The 16595-nt window shown below is 40.1% G+C and overlaps 1 pseudogene; it reads right to left on the bottom strand.

Moving 5' to 3' along the window:
- Positions 1-2858: 2858 nt before the first annotated feature.
- LOC102517933 lies at positions 2859-3790 on the bottom strand (annotated as a pseudogene).
- Between the last annotated feature and the right edge of the window lie 12805 nt (positions 3791-16595).

Here is a 16595-nt window from a genome sequence, read left to right as displayed (position 1 = left end):
AACTGAACAGAGTCACTTTTAATTTGTGTGAATAAAATAATGAGTGACCGTGCTGAGGGGACACATTTTTTCCCCATGTGTTTGCAGCTCCCATTCTGCTCTTCTCTGTGCTACTGATGCATTCCGCCTCAGGAGAAGTGAAATGACTTATCGGATTGCTAAATTTTAGGAATAACAAATGAGACAAACTTACTTCAGTTCCATGCTTTTCATCTTGAATGCAAGACTGCTGGTAGAGATGTCTGTGTACAGGCATGGGCCTTCTGCACTGGGGGTGGAGGGGGGAGTCCTAGGCTTTTGAGAACAGATTCTCAGGGATGCAAACAATTGGGGCATGGGCTTAAATATAACAAAAATAAATACAAAGGAACAAACATATAATAGATAAACAAGATTATACTGTATAGCACAGAGAAATATATACAAGATCTTGTGGTAGCTCACAGCGAAAAAATGTGACAATGAATATATGTATGTTCATATATAACTGAAAAATTGTGCTCTACACTGGAATTTGACACAACATTGTAAAATGACTATAACTCAATAAAAAAAGTTTTAAAAAAAGGAACAAACATGTAAGAGTCATATATTCACAAGGTGAGGCTTTTGGTGGGATGAGGCACTGCGGTCTTCAGCCTTAGGCTGTATTAAGAGTGGAAGGCATTTTGTGGATTAAAGAGGCCCATGCTCAGCCACCTTTTTAACTTTACTGAGCTTAGGCAACAGTCTTACAGCCTTAGGGCCCATGTTTTTGTGACCTAGGTGGGATAACATTAGCTTGTGATGGCTTTTTTATGGACCAGTGAATGTTCTAATAGAGGCAGGACTACAACCATCAATATCAATAAGCAAAAGGTAAAAGAACCTTATCAAGGACCTCAGTGGATCTGCAAAGGCCTTTATAAGAAGGAAAAAATGAGGCAAGGGTTTAACTGTGAGCAGCAGGCATATGGATGAGCATGGGAACTGCCCAGACACAGAGCTCTGGGGACAACAAGGATGACTGAACAAAGACCCAGGGTAGCCTGAGTGGCTTTTCTAGGCAGTCACAGCTGAAGCAGGTGATCTTTTTTTGTGAAGTAGAGCTCTCTATAGTTTTTTTAAGCACCAGTGACCGGAATAATACCCTTTAGCTGTAAGTTTCCTTGTGTGCTAAAAAGTGTCAGCAAAGACGCAGCTTCAAATCGCCAGTCTCAGGTCTAGAAAAGCTCCCCCATATCAGTCACCTCAAATTCTACCCTGCTTTCAGGCTCAAGGAGCAAACTGGAGGGATCACTCTTGAATTCACTCACTCTTGAACTCAAGAGTGGAAAGTATTTAAAGAATGACTGAGCAAGTTTCAAGATCGTATAGTTATTGTAAATGGACATGTAGGTCTTATCTGTGTCTTATTGGAAAATGTGACTGATAAGCTACTGGAATTCAAAAGGGGAGGAGGGTCAGGTTCTTGGGGTGCAGAGGAAGGATTGGTTCTCACTGAACCCTTGGGGTACAGGCTTTAGAAACATACACAGTGGTTTCAATTCTAGATTCTGCTGAGATATATTTTCCAACCAAAATAAATACAGGAACTAAATGAACACGTTTCCCAGGTGGCAGGCTTCTTGGGACGCTGTGGTTCCAGAAGAAGCAGCAGCCGATCTGCTTACGCGAGAGTGCAGACGCTACATCACTTCAAAGTTCCTCTCCTCAATTCAGAACTGAGATGTCAGGGCATCACTCAAAGGGGAAGTGAAAACAAAGAAGTTTTGAATACATTAGTTGGAAAAATGGCACAAAATAGGTGGTTCCCACCCATTCACAAAACAGTAATGCTTAGTGTCAACATTAAGCTTGTGCTGGCAGGTTTCTCAAAACTGAGTTGAACTTCAAAGTTTCTGTGTCAACCAGCATCACCTGGCACCAACTGACTGTCATCCCACTGAGGCTAAACAAAGAATTTCTTTACCTAATTTCCTTTCCTTGTATGTGACTGGATCTCTGTTATGTTCTTTGGAAGCACCAAATATAGGTTCTAGATGTGTAAGTCTGCTTGGTATAACTGTTCTAGGGTTAAGGGTTGACTTTTTACAATCCGGTGGGTATGGGGCCTGGGCTGTGATATTTTATGTCCTGTTAACTCTTTGAACTTACTAAAACTATGACTCACAGGAGTCTTGGCACTGAACCAATACAACCTCCAAGGTACTGATAAAAAATTATTTAATTCTTCTGTGAGATGGTCCAGACAAAGGGATCTCTAGACAGGTGGAACCCCTGCATGCCAAGATTCCAGCTAAAATGAAGTCTGGTTGATAAAAATGTGACTTGATTAAACAGAAATTTTATCATGTTTGAGCACATACACATGTTTTCACTTTCAAAGCTTGTAGCAACCCCACAAGGTAGGTTTTGTTATTCTTATTTTTGCAGCAGAGTTTCTCAGCAGTGATATTATCAGCATTTGGGGCTGGATCATTCTTTGTAGTGGGGACTGTCCTGTGCATTGTAGGATGTTTAGTGATATTCTGGGTCTCTACCCACAAGATGCCAGTAGAACCCCTCCCCCAGCTGTGTTAGACCAAAAATGTCTCCTGACATTGCCGACTGTCCATGGGAGCCATTATTCCTAATTGAGAACCACTGGTTTACAGGGAACAAACCAAGCATTTAAATGATCTATGACAGAGCCAGTGTGTAGAGACTGGGCTCTGGATGGGCAGGAGGTGGGCTGAGCTTAATCACCTTTAACTTGTTGGTCTAACATGATCTTTAGCAATATTGGCATATCAGGCATAGGACACTAAAAGTTCTAAATTCTGAAGATAGTTACACTGAAAAAATAGGTTGAAATTAAATGATTGTACAGTGTTCATTTATACTTGAAATTCCAGTCCTAGACCAAGCTCTGACAACCAGCATTTCCATTCTTGCCAACCAGCAGAGCTGACAGATACCTGGCTTTAGGGTCTGAATGTGTACTGAACCCGTCAGGCTGGACTTGTTGACTTTAGCTGAGAAGCAGATGGGTTGACCTGCTGCTTGGCTGCTTATTCCTAAACTGATGTCACTGTTTCCTGCTCTCTGGGTGAGACTGATAGTGATCTCCAGCTTCTTGTTCACTTTCTGGTAAATGGAGCCACAAAGCCCTCATTGTTCACATTAGTGTGAAGCCGGAGTCCATCAGACTTGAAGCCAACTGCAAAGCTGTTCTGAGTCACTCAGAACCCAGTGGTCTCAAAATTCATTTGGGAACCAGCCAACCAGCCTTTATAATTCAGCATAAAGCACCCGCGAGTACGGGTCCAATGATGTCAAAATCCACATCACAACCCAGGCTGGTGTGTTTCTGCTTGTTTCCTGTCTTGATTTTAGTTTTTTCCCCAGCCCAGTGTTAGGTGAGAAGGATGAATCAAACATTGGGTCAGTTCACGTGCGAGTTGAAATTTCATGGTAACCTCAGTGCCTAGAGTGTTGTTGTGTTCCACTTCCCCCTAAAAGCCAGGCCATAGTTTGTCCATTGGTCTAGCAGGTGACAGAGGGGGTAAAAAAGGGTAGAAAATGCCACACTTCCCTTCACTTGGGTGGTCTCAGGATTGGCTGAGCCTCAACTTGTAAATTCCAGTTTGTTCTAAGATTTTGTTTTTGAATCCAATTATATTAAGCCAAATATATAGCCTTTAGTGAAGACATCCTTGGCAGATTTGCCAAGCTCAGCATTCACAGGAGGCAGGACCACTGTCTGTTCAGCAGCAGCTCCGGCCTGGTTAGGGGTTGAATTTTTTATGCTGCTCTGAAAGTCATACATTCTGTTTTTATGTGAGGGTGGTAATTTCTAAGTAACTAAGATGAGTAACAACTCCCTCCTCACCTTTCAATCATGTTATCATCTTCTTGAGTTTAAGTAACATAATTTTTTTCTTTTCTATATGTTTTGTCATTGTTTATTTAAACAACAAAATTTTACTATTTAATTACTCAACCTTACATTCCATATCTTGTGACCTATTCCTGAATATACTTTTCCTCTTATTGGAGTACTTCCTCCAAGAGTGTTTTCACACATGTATGTGTATCTGTGTGCGTGTATGTGTATGTGTGTGTGTGTATTAAAATATCGAGGCCTAGGGGGAGGGGAGGGTATAGCTCAGTGGTAGAGTGCATGCTTAGCATGCACAAGGTCCTGGGTTCCATCCCCAGTACCTCCATTAACAAAGAAAATTTTAAAATATATATATATTGAGACCTTGTGATCCTGGACCCTTAACTGAAGGGGCTGGAGTCAGCTGCAGCCCCAGAGAGCCTGGTACCATCAGAGGAGGCAGCATACATGACACCAGCTTCCCAGGCACACAGAGCAGCGCGCGCAGCACCTGGAACTTGACAACAATGTCAAGGAGGCTTATGGACCATGTCCCTTCAGCCACAGAGGCACCCGCAACTCCAGCCCCACCATGCTCACTCCCCAACCCCTGCGCCAACAGAGTCTGCCACCCAGGAGAACCCAGAAAAGGGCAGACACCTGCCATCCTGGTGCCTCGGGAGACAAGGCCGACAACACTGGGAACAACAAGGCAGCAAAGACCACAGAGGCACAAGTGTCAACAGAGAGGGCACTGGGTGTCACACCCGGCTGAGGGGGTGAAGGGTGGACAGTGCCAACTCTCAAATATAACCAGGGGGACCGCAGGTAAGAAAAACCAAAAAGGTGTGCTACGTTGCCACCTCCTGGAAAACACAAGAAAAGCTTTTAATTACTAACCTGTTGAAATGATAGAATTGAGAGGTTTTTTTAAAAAAAAGCTTTACCAAGAGAAGAAAGGTGTTTGCTACTTCAAATGGGCCAGCAGAAGAAAACCCATCAAGTGCCAGGAAGAACCTTGAAGTATCACAAAAAGAAAATGACGATTCTCCAGGAACCACACTTAAAGTCATGGAATATTGTGATCTAGCTGAGGAAGAATTCAAAATAGCTGTTATGAAGAAACTCAACACGTTACAAGAAAACTCAGGAAGGCAGCTTAGTGAGCCTTTCTTTGCATCTGCGTCCTAAGGCGAAGGAAATAAAAGCAGAAATAATCAAATGAGACCTAATTAAACTTAAAGCCTTTTGCACAGTGAAGGAAACCATTGAGGAAAGAAAAAGACAACCTACTGAATGAGAGAAAATATTTGCAAATGATATGACTGATAAGGGGTTAAAATTCAAAGTATACAAATAACTCGTACAACTCAACATCAAAAAAAAATACAACCTGATTAAAAAATTGGTGGAAGACCTGTAGAGACACTTTTCCAAAGAAGACATACAGGTGGCCAGCTGGCACATGAACAGATATTCAAATCCGCAATATTCAGAGAAATGCAAATTGAACATAATGAGATATCATCTCACGCCTGTCTGAATGGTTATCATCAGAAACACCACAGATAACAAAAGTTGGCGACAGTGTGGAGAAAAGGGACCCCTCGTACACTGTTGGTGGGAGTGTTAATTGGTGCAGTCACTATAGACAGTGGTATGGAGGTTTCTCAAAACCTAAAAAAAGGACTACCATACAAACCAGCAATTCCACTTCTGAGTATATATACAAAAAAAACCCAAAAACACTAACTCAAAAAGATACATGCATCCCAATGCTCAGGGCTACACTGTTTACAACTGCCAAGATATGGAAGCAATTTAAGTGTCCATAAACAGATAAATGACTAAAGATGTGGTGTATAAACACAGACACACACACACACACACACAGGAATATTAACCAGCCTTTAAAAAGAAGTAAATCTCACTATTTGCAACAACATGGATGGACTTAGAGGGTATTATGCTAAGTGAAATAAGTCAAACAGAGAAAGACAAATAGTGTGTGATATCACTTATATGTAGCATCAAAAAAACAACAAAACATATAGATAAACATAACAAATCAGAAACAGTCTTATCAACACAGAGAACAAATATTTGTTTGCCAGAGGGGAGGGTGGGTGGGGAGACTACTGAAACAGGTGAGGGAGATTAGGAGATACGAACTGCCAGTTACCAAAAAAGTGAGTCACGAGGATAAAATGAACAGTAAGGGGAGTACAGTCACTAACACTGCAGCCTGGCCGTCCTGTACCACCTTCCAAGACTCATACCAGGACTCCTGGCACCTCTCTGGTTCCCTCTGTCACTCATCCTCTCCATTTCTCCTTCAGTCTTCCCCTTCACTCTTCTCTGCAACTCACATTTGGACATAAGCCTGAGACTAACTTTAGCCAGCAGAGCGATAGCAAAGGTGACTAAACAGGAGGTTCAAAAGGTGTTTTCACATGGGCACTTGCCCTTTCTCGGACACTCTGTGCTGTCTTCATGGAAAACAATAAATCTCCCCTTTTGTAAGCCTAGAAGAGTTGAAGATAGGTCAGGTGTGTCCTGGGATAGATCTGAGGTAAATTTATTTTCTTACTTTGTGGATGAGAAAACAGAGCTGGTTATACATACAGAAGGTCCTGGAAGTTCATCTCATCCACAAAAAAAGCAAGGCAGAGATGAAGCAGGAGGTTCTACGAAAGAATGAGAGCCTGGGAAAGTTATTTGGGGACTAGAGAAGCAGAGAAGGATCCAGTTGGTGTAATATCACAGTATCTTAGTCTTAGATCGTCTGTTTAAAAAAATATAGCTTACATTAGACTAGAAAAAAAACTGGATTAAATTTTTTCTACATGGAAAAAGATTGTCGAATTTCCAAACTTCTTTTACTTGGTGGTCATAGATAAGTCTAAGGAAGCAATTTTGCAACAGCTTTAAATTATACCTTGCAGTTCAGCTGTACTCCACGTTGTCTTGTATTTTATAGATTAATAAATGACATTTTACTAAAATGGGTGAAATTTACAAGTTTTTATAAGAGTAAAATAAAGTCCAGAGTTGCAAGAAAGTCAGGTTTGAGGCTTTGTGCTCAGACAAATATAGATTCTGGTCTTAGCTGTCCCGTCTCCTGTGAATATGGCAAACTGCTTCTCTGAGATTGTTAATCCCGGACAGTAATACACACTTAAATTTTATTTTTTTTATAATTACAGTTAATATATGTAAGCTTGCCATACACAACAGATCCAATCATTGGTCATTGGTAACATTTTTTTTTTGGCTAGTAGAATATTTCTACGGGTCAGTTATGAATTATCGCTTAGAGGAACTCTCTAAATTCTTGGTCTTAAAAATAATATACTGCAAGGAGATACAGTCATGCTGAAAATGCTAAGCACACAGCAGCTTTATGAAAGTATTGGTTATAAAAGGTGGATGCTTTTATGTTTTCAGTAATGACGGAAGAAGAAATTGAACTAACCTTTCTTCTCAGAATCACTAGAAATGCTGGGCAAAATACTTTTAAAAGTCTATTTAAAGATACTGAAGAGATAATAAGATAGTGAAGAATTTCTGAGACAAGATCAGAGAAGAAAGGAGTTCAGGGACATAAACTTGGCTCTGAAACCACTTGTTCCAAAGGACATTTGCCAAGTCCTTGGAGGGCAGCTAAGAGACTTGTTCTTTAACATAGTCTTGGGGGGTTAGGAGGCATGCATTGAAACTCGTGTTGGTGTGTGTGGAAATTTTAGAAATATGGCTGTAAAATAAAAAAGAATGAATATTGCAGCCACTTGGAGGGATCTAGAGTGAAATCAGACAGAGAAAGACAAATACTGTATGATACCACTTCTATGTGGAATCTAAAAAGTAATACAAATGAACCTACATACAAAGCAGAAACAGACTCACAGACGTAGAAGACAAATTTATGGTTGCCAAAGGGAAGAGGGAGGGAGGGATAATTAGGAGTGTGGAATTAACAGATATAAAACTACTGTGCATAAAGTCAATAAGCAACAAGGATCTACTGTGTAACACAGGGAATTATATTCAATATCTTATAGTAACCTATAGTGGAATATAATCTGAAATAATAATAACCAAATCACTATGCTGTACACCTGAAGCTAATGCAATATTATAAATTATCAAAGAAGTCATTGGCTGTAAATTTTTCAATGGTTCCTCAGTTTGGAGGTGGAGTCTTATGCTCCCTCGTCCTGCATCCGGGCAAGCTCGTTAGGCACTAGGACCCAATAAAATTTTGGTGGAAGGGATACTGCATAATTTGTAAATTAGTTGATGAGATGTTGTAGATTCACTATCACGCTCTTTTTTTGAAGCCTAAGCCAACATGTAAAAAGGTTGACTACCCCAACGCCAGCACGTTACAAGGAAATTCAGACCACATTGTAAGATCACACATACATGTGCCAAATGGCAACCCAGGTTGAGGTCCCAACCCACAGCCGGCATCAACCACCAGACACCTGGGTGAGGGTGGCCCCTCATGATACATATAATAGATCCAAGAATTCAAAAAGGAGTCACTGCTCTTGTTATGAGTACGGTAACTGAGAAGAAACTGATAAATAATACACAATAATGTACTAAGTTGTTTTAATTTATTTAGATATAGCTCCTTATTATATTTTATTCCGTTGCATATAAGCTAATTATGTCTATTGAAAATTATTAACTTATATTTAGTTACTGGACTTTTTAATTTAAAAGTCAAACATGGAGGAATGTGTTAATGGTTTTAGTCTCAAGTGACTATACACAGGGGAAAATGACATATTGTGAAATTAGTAACATGGCAACATTACCCACTGCATGGAACCTTAGAAAATTGTGAAGCATGAAAATAATTGATTAGGTTTTTAAAGGTTTTCTTTTTGCTTCTCCTCCCACCACAAATCCAATTTATATCAGTACTGGACCCTTGAATCTTTGCCAATACTATGCAGGAATGGTAAGTATAAATTCATGTAACTTTATTTAAGTATAGTGTGTACTTTTCAGGTTAGTGTGGAGACAAGAAAAGTAATAAGGCACGTAGATCACCTCCTCTAATTTCTCCCACAGGGCAGGCATCCACCTATCTTCTGAAACCCCAAAATGGTACCAATAAAGATGGCTGGAACAAAGCCAGTGGTAATAATATGACTCCAGTGTCAAGGGACCAGCAACCCACCAGAGATAGAGAGTGGCATCGTCATAGCACTGGGCCCCCAGGCATTGTTAGCCTCACAGGAGTAGTTTCCAGAATGTTCCATGGTCAGAGAGAGGTTGGGGGACACTCCTCCTCCAGAGGGTGCTGAGCTGTTCCCAGGGTGATGTCCTCATGTTGAAACTGGTACAAGATTGTGGGACATGTGGGAGCAGCTCCAAGTCTCACAGCAAATTTCCACCACCTCCCACACCACAGCCTGGGTCCTGGGAGCCCTGAAGGTGAGGACAGGACAAGATGTTGGAACTAACAGACCGGAAGGGGGCTATCAGAGAGGATTTGTGACGCTGCATTAGACTCACAGACTCCCCACCAGCATCTCAACAAAGGGCCTGGCCCCTTGGTCATCGTGTCTTCCTTCCACTCTCGTATCCCACCTAGAGCAAATCAGAGGTTGTTTTCTCAACAATGTCTTTGGAAATTTGGGGAGATATCAACTCTGTGTTATTGTCCAGAGGCGTGGTCATGTGTTGTTCTCATCTTATTTATTTCTAATGCCAATCCAGCCCCCTTTGTGTTTTCTTCCATGAAGAGAAAGATATCAACAGCTTAACTTGCTAAGGTAACCCACCCTTAAATTGTTGTTGGTTCTCCACCACACTGATCGCTGGGATCTGCTGGAGTTTCCCCATGATTCTTGGCTGTAGGTTTGGGGGTTTCTGTCTGAGATGGATGAGAGTGTAGCTCTTTTTCTCATGGGATATTCACCACCTTGCTCTGGATGGGATCATGACCACTGTCAGCTCTACAGTAATATGGCCATCATTGCTCTCCTTCACAGCTGGGGTCTCCAGCTCTGCTGACAGGGAATGCTGGGGCTTCTTTCCCAGACTCATTCCTGTGGCCTCTCTGTGCCAGGAAAATGTGATGCTTCCTGTGCCATCAGCCACTGAGCAGAGTAGGATGAGATTCCCCGCTTCAACTACTCATCCCCCAGGGACCTGGTATCTAAGCTTACATGAGAGACTGGGACTTCTCAATGAATAGAAGATGATATGTGAGAACCCTGACTATGAAAGACTCAGAACCAGAAGGTAGACTTATTTCGCACTCTAATGCCAGGAGTGGGAATATGAGTATTGCCTATGTAATATATTATAAGTATACAAAGGTAAGGAATCCATGGTAATTATCCTTGAAGAATGTGGACACTTGCAAGTCCTAACCCTGATCTTGGCTAATTCCATGGCTAGCAATCATTTAAGAATTATGATGAATCATCCACTCTATGAGAGAGGAAACATATTTTTGGGATGAGTCACTGTGCAGACCGACACCTTTTGCATCGAATGCAGAGGGTCACCGGTAGTACTAGTCCTACCTTTGAAAAGGCTCTGTTCCTCATAACAATACCAGTAACAAGTCCTCCATTATTCTCACCCTTGTGATCTAATTATCTCACAAATAATGTCCCGCTTCCAAACACTATCATGTTGGGATTACGGTTTTAACATGTGAGTGGGCTAAAGCATTCAGTCCATTGAAGGGAATGTCAAAGTAAATATAACTCTTTACATGGATGAAGGGTGTTCTGGTAAGGCTCCTGCTCCTTAGTTCTCTCCACTGGTGACATCACACAGGGGACCATTGTCCTCAGTGAGCATTGTGCTTTCCCACCCCCTATGCTTTCATCCAGTCTTTAAAGACACTACACTGTGTTATAAATTCATGTTCTGTTCCTTCTTCTTACCCTGCTAGATGAAACCACCAAGTGGCCAGGATAACTGGGGAATAAGCCGGTAACTGGAATATGATCCAGTATTTTTAATTGTCAGAACTTTCCACTTAAATGTTTTCAAAAAATGTTTGCCCATCCATTCAATGTATAAGGAGGTAGAGATGTGTTTTAATCCAAGGTTCAGTTCTTAGGTGAATGATTATAGAGAGGAAAAAAAGTCATTGCCAAAGACAAACGTCCTCCCCCAAGGCTGCTCTTCTTAGATTGGCTAGGGATTCTCTAACTTCCACCCTGTCTCGTCACTCATTTATGGTTCCAGACTATGTTCTGTGTTTGTGACATCTGCATTATATTTTAGGATAATAGTTGAGGATTTTGACCTCAAGGTGAGGAACTAAGTCATATCTCAAATAAAAATATTCTGCCTATCACTGTTCAATTGTACCATGACTGCTAGAATTTGGATATGAAGTGTGGAGAAGCAGAGGTCAGTCATGTAAAAGATGCCTCCTAAAATAGCACTGCAGATTCAGAGCCAAATACCACAGGAAGCTTATGGAATTTGAGATGATAATTTTTAAGAAAAATATGTAGTGTGCTACTGACCATTACAGGTGGAGAACCAGATTTATCTTTTGAACATTAAGGATAATCTGGTGTGTTTGTGTTTGTGTGTGTGTGTGTGTGTGTGTGTGTGTGTGTGTGTGTGTGTTAACAAAATTGGAAGAGCAGAAATGTGGGTTGCAGAATCAATTAACTTAGTTCAAGAATTTTGCCCTCCTTCACAGATAGAGACTAGATCCCATGGAGACTTGGCCTTGGGACCTACAATCAAGCCAATTTTTAAACCATTAGTAGAGTCTTCATCTAGAGGCTGGAAAAAATTCCCAGGGAGAATGCTTTCAGGGCTAAGAAGGAAATATTCTGAGTCATGGTTAGAGATGCTATTAAAAAGACGTGTGATGGACAACCTCACATGCTCAGGGCTGTAGTTGGCTAACTGAACCTTTGAGTCAGTCACTAAAGATTACTCTTGGGATGGAGTGAATGCAAGAGCGGAGTCTTTCTCCTGAGATAGCTCCAGGCCAAAACTCCTGTGGCTGTTCCTATACATTCTTGTTCCGTTAATGTCTCACAATTAAAGGTGAGACAGGGATCTGTTTGTCCCAGTACAGTTCTTTAGAGCCCACAGAGCCCCTTTGACTTGATGGTTCTCATTGGATAAGCAAGGAAACAACTCTCCATTTTCTCAGATTTAGTCTTGGCTCATGTGGATTTTCTATACAGAGAATAAAATATTGTTTTCATTTACCTCCTTTGTTGAGCACAGCTTTAAATCAAGAAGACTGAGGTGAAATTAGCTTTAGAGACACAACTTTAGGAAAGTATCACACGTATGAAAAAAAAAATCCAGAATTAAATAATGGTCTAGAGTAAAGACTAGCAAATCATGGCTTGTGAGCTGGTCAGCTGCCTGTTCTGGTAACATGTTACTGGGGTAGAGTTGTGCCCACTTCATTCACACACAGTCTGTAATGGCTTTCCTGCCACAATGATGGAGTTACGTAGTTACAGCAGAGATCCAAAAGGCCTAAAATATTTACTCTCTGTCCTTTTATGGAAAAAGTTTGCTGACTCCTGAGCCACAGCCAGAGAAACAATGATAGATGCATGGTCATTCTGACCAGAAAAAAGTTCTTAGGCAATTTCCTCAGAGAATAACTGTTTTCAGAGCTGTGAGGATGTTAGGCAAAACAACGTTGAAGAGTTATGGTCCAGTGGCCAGGAAAACAGTTCTCTCCAAATCACCCTTCTGTCCACTCTGCACATCCTCTTTCAGATGTCACTTCCCTGCCTCCACCTGCCATTTTAAGAAGGAGGTAAACACTGGAGCCTTGGGAAGGCTGGACAGGTCTTAATTTTACCCAGCCAAGAAGGCAGGGTCGGAAGCAGACTGTGACCTTGGAGCAGGTTGGCCCAGGGGAGCAATGACATTGAGACATCTCCCCAGTCTTTCTACATCCATCTCTACAGATGTGACTGATATACCATGGACTACCAACAACAAAGACACGGTATAGCTTGCCCGCCTGTTCACTGAGCAGAGCAGTGAGGGGATCAAAACTCCAAGGTTAGCATAGAGCATTTGCATCACAATTAAGAAATATACATTACTCTGCTACATTGCTCAAAAACATTTTCATCTCTCCCTCCTTTTCTATGCCCCTACTCCATTATCACCAACAATTCAGTCTCCCTCAAACATACAACTGACCTTTATTTACTTTACAATCACAAGGGGAGTTGCAGACCCATGCATAGTCCCACGGATGTTAGATGTTCAGTGATTCTCTCCATTTCATTTTCTTTCTCCTCTCCCCCACCAACTGCCTTCTCACCCAGGCTTTTCAAGGGGTAGACAAACTGCTACATGATAACATGGTCTCATGTTGCAAAGAGCTCATCATGAAACATACCCAGTGAGAAGTTATGAGAATTGAAGACAACCTGAATTGATCTCTTTTCTCTGGTCATGGTTTATGCGTCAGTCCTTTGACTCAATTAAGAAATATTTATACCGGGGAAAGGGGATGAGAGGGGATAAATTTGGGAGTTTGAGATTTACAAATGCTAACCACTATATATAAAAATATGTTTTTTAAAAAAAGTTTCTTTTGTATAGCACAAGGAACTATGTTCAATATCTTGTAATAATCTTTAATGAAAAAAATATGAAAATGAATATATGTACATATATGCATGACTGGGACATTGTGCTGTACACCAGAGATTGACACATTGCAATTGACTGTACTTCAATAAAATTTTTTTTAAATAAATAAATATTCAGTACCTACTGAATGTAAGAAAGGAATCTTTTTTCCCAGCAGCAGCCCTCCCCTCCCTCATAGCCCACGACTAAGCACAGGAACATTAGCAAAGGGTCTCAATGCAACTGTTGAACCAAAATCTTGTAGATAACTAAATAGTTTTTATGGAGGAGGATGAAGATTTGAAATCATGACAAATTTATTTATGAGAACATATTGCTCTCTGAGATCCAGGATATAAAAAGATTCATTCACTCATTCATTCAATTTATTATCGACAAATGCTAAGGTGGCTTGTCTTGAACATTAAGAATTAGGATGCAGTGCAGTATGATTTACTTGGGGCCACTGTTTTGCATCTGCCTTTGAAATCGAAACCTGGAAGCAGAGACCTGAGCATTCGTACTGGTCCCTGGATTCTGATAACTCCTTAGACCTCTCAGGAGCTGGAGATCTCACCTTGCTTCCACTTCAGTTCTAAATCAAATAATTAACTCACCAAAGTTGATTGGCAATGACCATAATAGCCTGAAAGCCTGGTTCAGCTCTTTGAGAAGATGCTCCCTCAGCCACCAGCTGAGCCTCCCAGTGCAGGAATGAAAACTGCTTTTCAAAGCAAGCTTTGTATAATTAGCAAAATAGGGAAGTAGAAGAACTCTTTTTTATTGACGTATAGTTGCTGTACAATATGATGTAAGTTACAGGTGTCCAATATTGATTCACAGTTTTAAAAGGCTATATTCCATTTACAGTTATCGTAAAATTTTGACCACATTCCTCATGTTGTGCAATATATCCTTGTAATTTATTTTATACATGATAGTCTGTACCTCTTAATCCCCTGCCCCTATATTGCCCCTCCCACTTCCCTCTCCTCACTGGTAACCACTAGTATTTGTGAGTCTGTTTCTTTTTTGTTATATTCACTAGTTTAGATTCCACATATAAGTGGTATCGTACATATTTGTCTTTCTCTATCTGACTTACTTCACTTAGCATAATACCCTCCAAGTCCATCCATGTTGCTGCAAATGGCAAAATTTCATTCTTTTTTATAGCTAAGCGGTATTCCCTTGTGTGTATGTGTATATGTGTGTGTGTGTGTGTGTGTGTATATATAATCTTCTTTATCCACTTCTCTGTTGATGGACACTTAGGTTGCTTCCATATCATAGCTATTATAAATGATGCTACTATGAACATTGAGATGCATGTATCTTTTTGAATTAGTGTTTTTATTTTTCAGATACATACCCAGGAGCGGAATTCTTGGGTCATATGGTACTTCTATTTTCCGTTTTTAAGAAACCTCCATACTGTTTTCCATAGTGGCTATACCAATTTACATTCCCACCAGCAGTGTATGAGGGTTACTTTTTTCCACATCCTCACCAACATCTGTATTCTTTTCTGATGATAACCATTCTGATAGGTGATATCTCACTGTGGTTTTGATTTGCATTTCCCTGATAATTAGGGACATTAAGCATATTTTCATGTGCCTATTGACCATATGCATTTCCTCTTTAGAAAAATGTCTATTCAGTTCTCCTGTCTAATTTTTAATTGGGTTGTTTGCTTTTTTGATGTTGAGTTGTATGCACAATTTATGTATGTTGGATATTAACCCCTTCTACAGTCATATAATTTGCAAATATTTTCTCCTTTTCAGTAGATTGTCTTTTCATTTTTGTCAATGATTTTCTTTGCTGTGCAAAACTTTTCAGTTTAATTAAGTCCCATCTGGGTTTTATTTTTTATTTTTTACTTTTATTTCCTTTGCTTTAGGAGATAGATCCAAAAAAATTGTTATGATTTATGTCAAAGAATGCTCTGCCTGTTTTCCCCTAGGAGTTTTAAGGTTTCCAGTCTTAAATTTAGGATATTTAATCCATTTTGAGTTTTTTAATATAGTGTTAAGGAATGTTCCAATTTCATTCTTCTCACCTCTGCCTTCTTTCCAGAATGTGCTAAGAGAATTAAAGATGATCCTCTCAATGCCAGAGAAACTCCACATCTTTTCGCTGATAATAGCTAACACTTTCATGGCTGTTATTGAATTAGATAGATTTGGAGTGGCTTATGCTTTCTAAGTTATTAATACCCTCAGTAAGCTTGTGAAGTCAGCGCTATCCCCTTTATGCAATTGAGGAAACTGAGGCACAGAAAAGGCAAGTAAATTGATCAAGATCAACATGATCAATTTCTGGTAATTAACAGTCGGGAATTAAAGCCAGGCAGTCCAGTTCCATAGTCTTGCCCTTAAACACTTTGATGTTTTACTATGATATATTGACTCTTAATGTTCTTTAAGATAACAAGGGCAGTGTTGTCATGGCTCAGGTTTCTTATATGAAATTTTCCTTAGTCAATTTCTAACTTTGTAGAATGGGATTTTACTGAGATTCAAAACACTTGCAACTATCATTGCAAACATTGTCCCTTTCCCTCTCTCTAATCCATATTGCCTTTTGTACCATAGGCTGGTCCTAATATAGCCACACCCTGCAAAGCATGCATTGTATCAAAGCCTATTATCACTCTCATTCTGATTAGATAGATGGAGTCCTCATAAATATCATACATAATAATCTGCTCAGGATCAGGCTATCTGGGCAGATGCAAGTTGCCCTTTTGGATCTTATGCAGTGCAAAACTTTAAATCCCCAAATCATAAATGTTTGTAACCTGGGGACTGACTGACAATTAAGTAATAATCATAGAATAAATGTCATCTGTTCAGGTGAATACTTAACATTATCACTCACCATAAAAGTGGTTTTACTTTGGGAAATGTTGATGTATGGATGTGATGTGATACATCATTATAATAATGTAAAAAGAAAACACTAAAAACACCCAACAAAGGCAGATTGAAAAGCAAATGATATGTCAGACCGTGGACTACCGAGCTGCCATTAAGATGATTCTGTAAAAGAATATTTAATAGCAATAAAAGATGCTCATGATATATTGTTAAGAAAAGCAGATGCAATTTATCTGCTGTACACT

Source organism: Camelus ferus, chromosome 21, assembly GCF_009834535.1.
Source record: "Camelus ferus isolate YT-003-E chromosome 21, BCGSAC_Cfer_1.0, whole genome shotgun sequence".
NCBI classification, from domain to species: Eukaryota; Metazoa; Chordata; class Mammalia; order Artiodactyla; family Camelidae; genus Camelus; species Camelus ferus.
The sequence above is the reverse complement of the archived record's forward strand: the minus strand, read 5'-3'. Positions and strand labels throughout refer to the sequence as shown.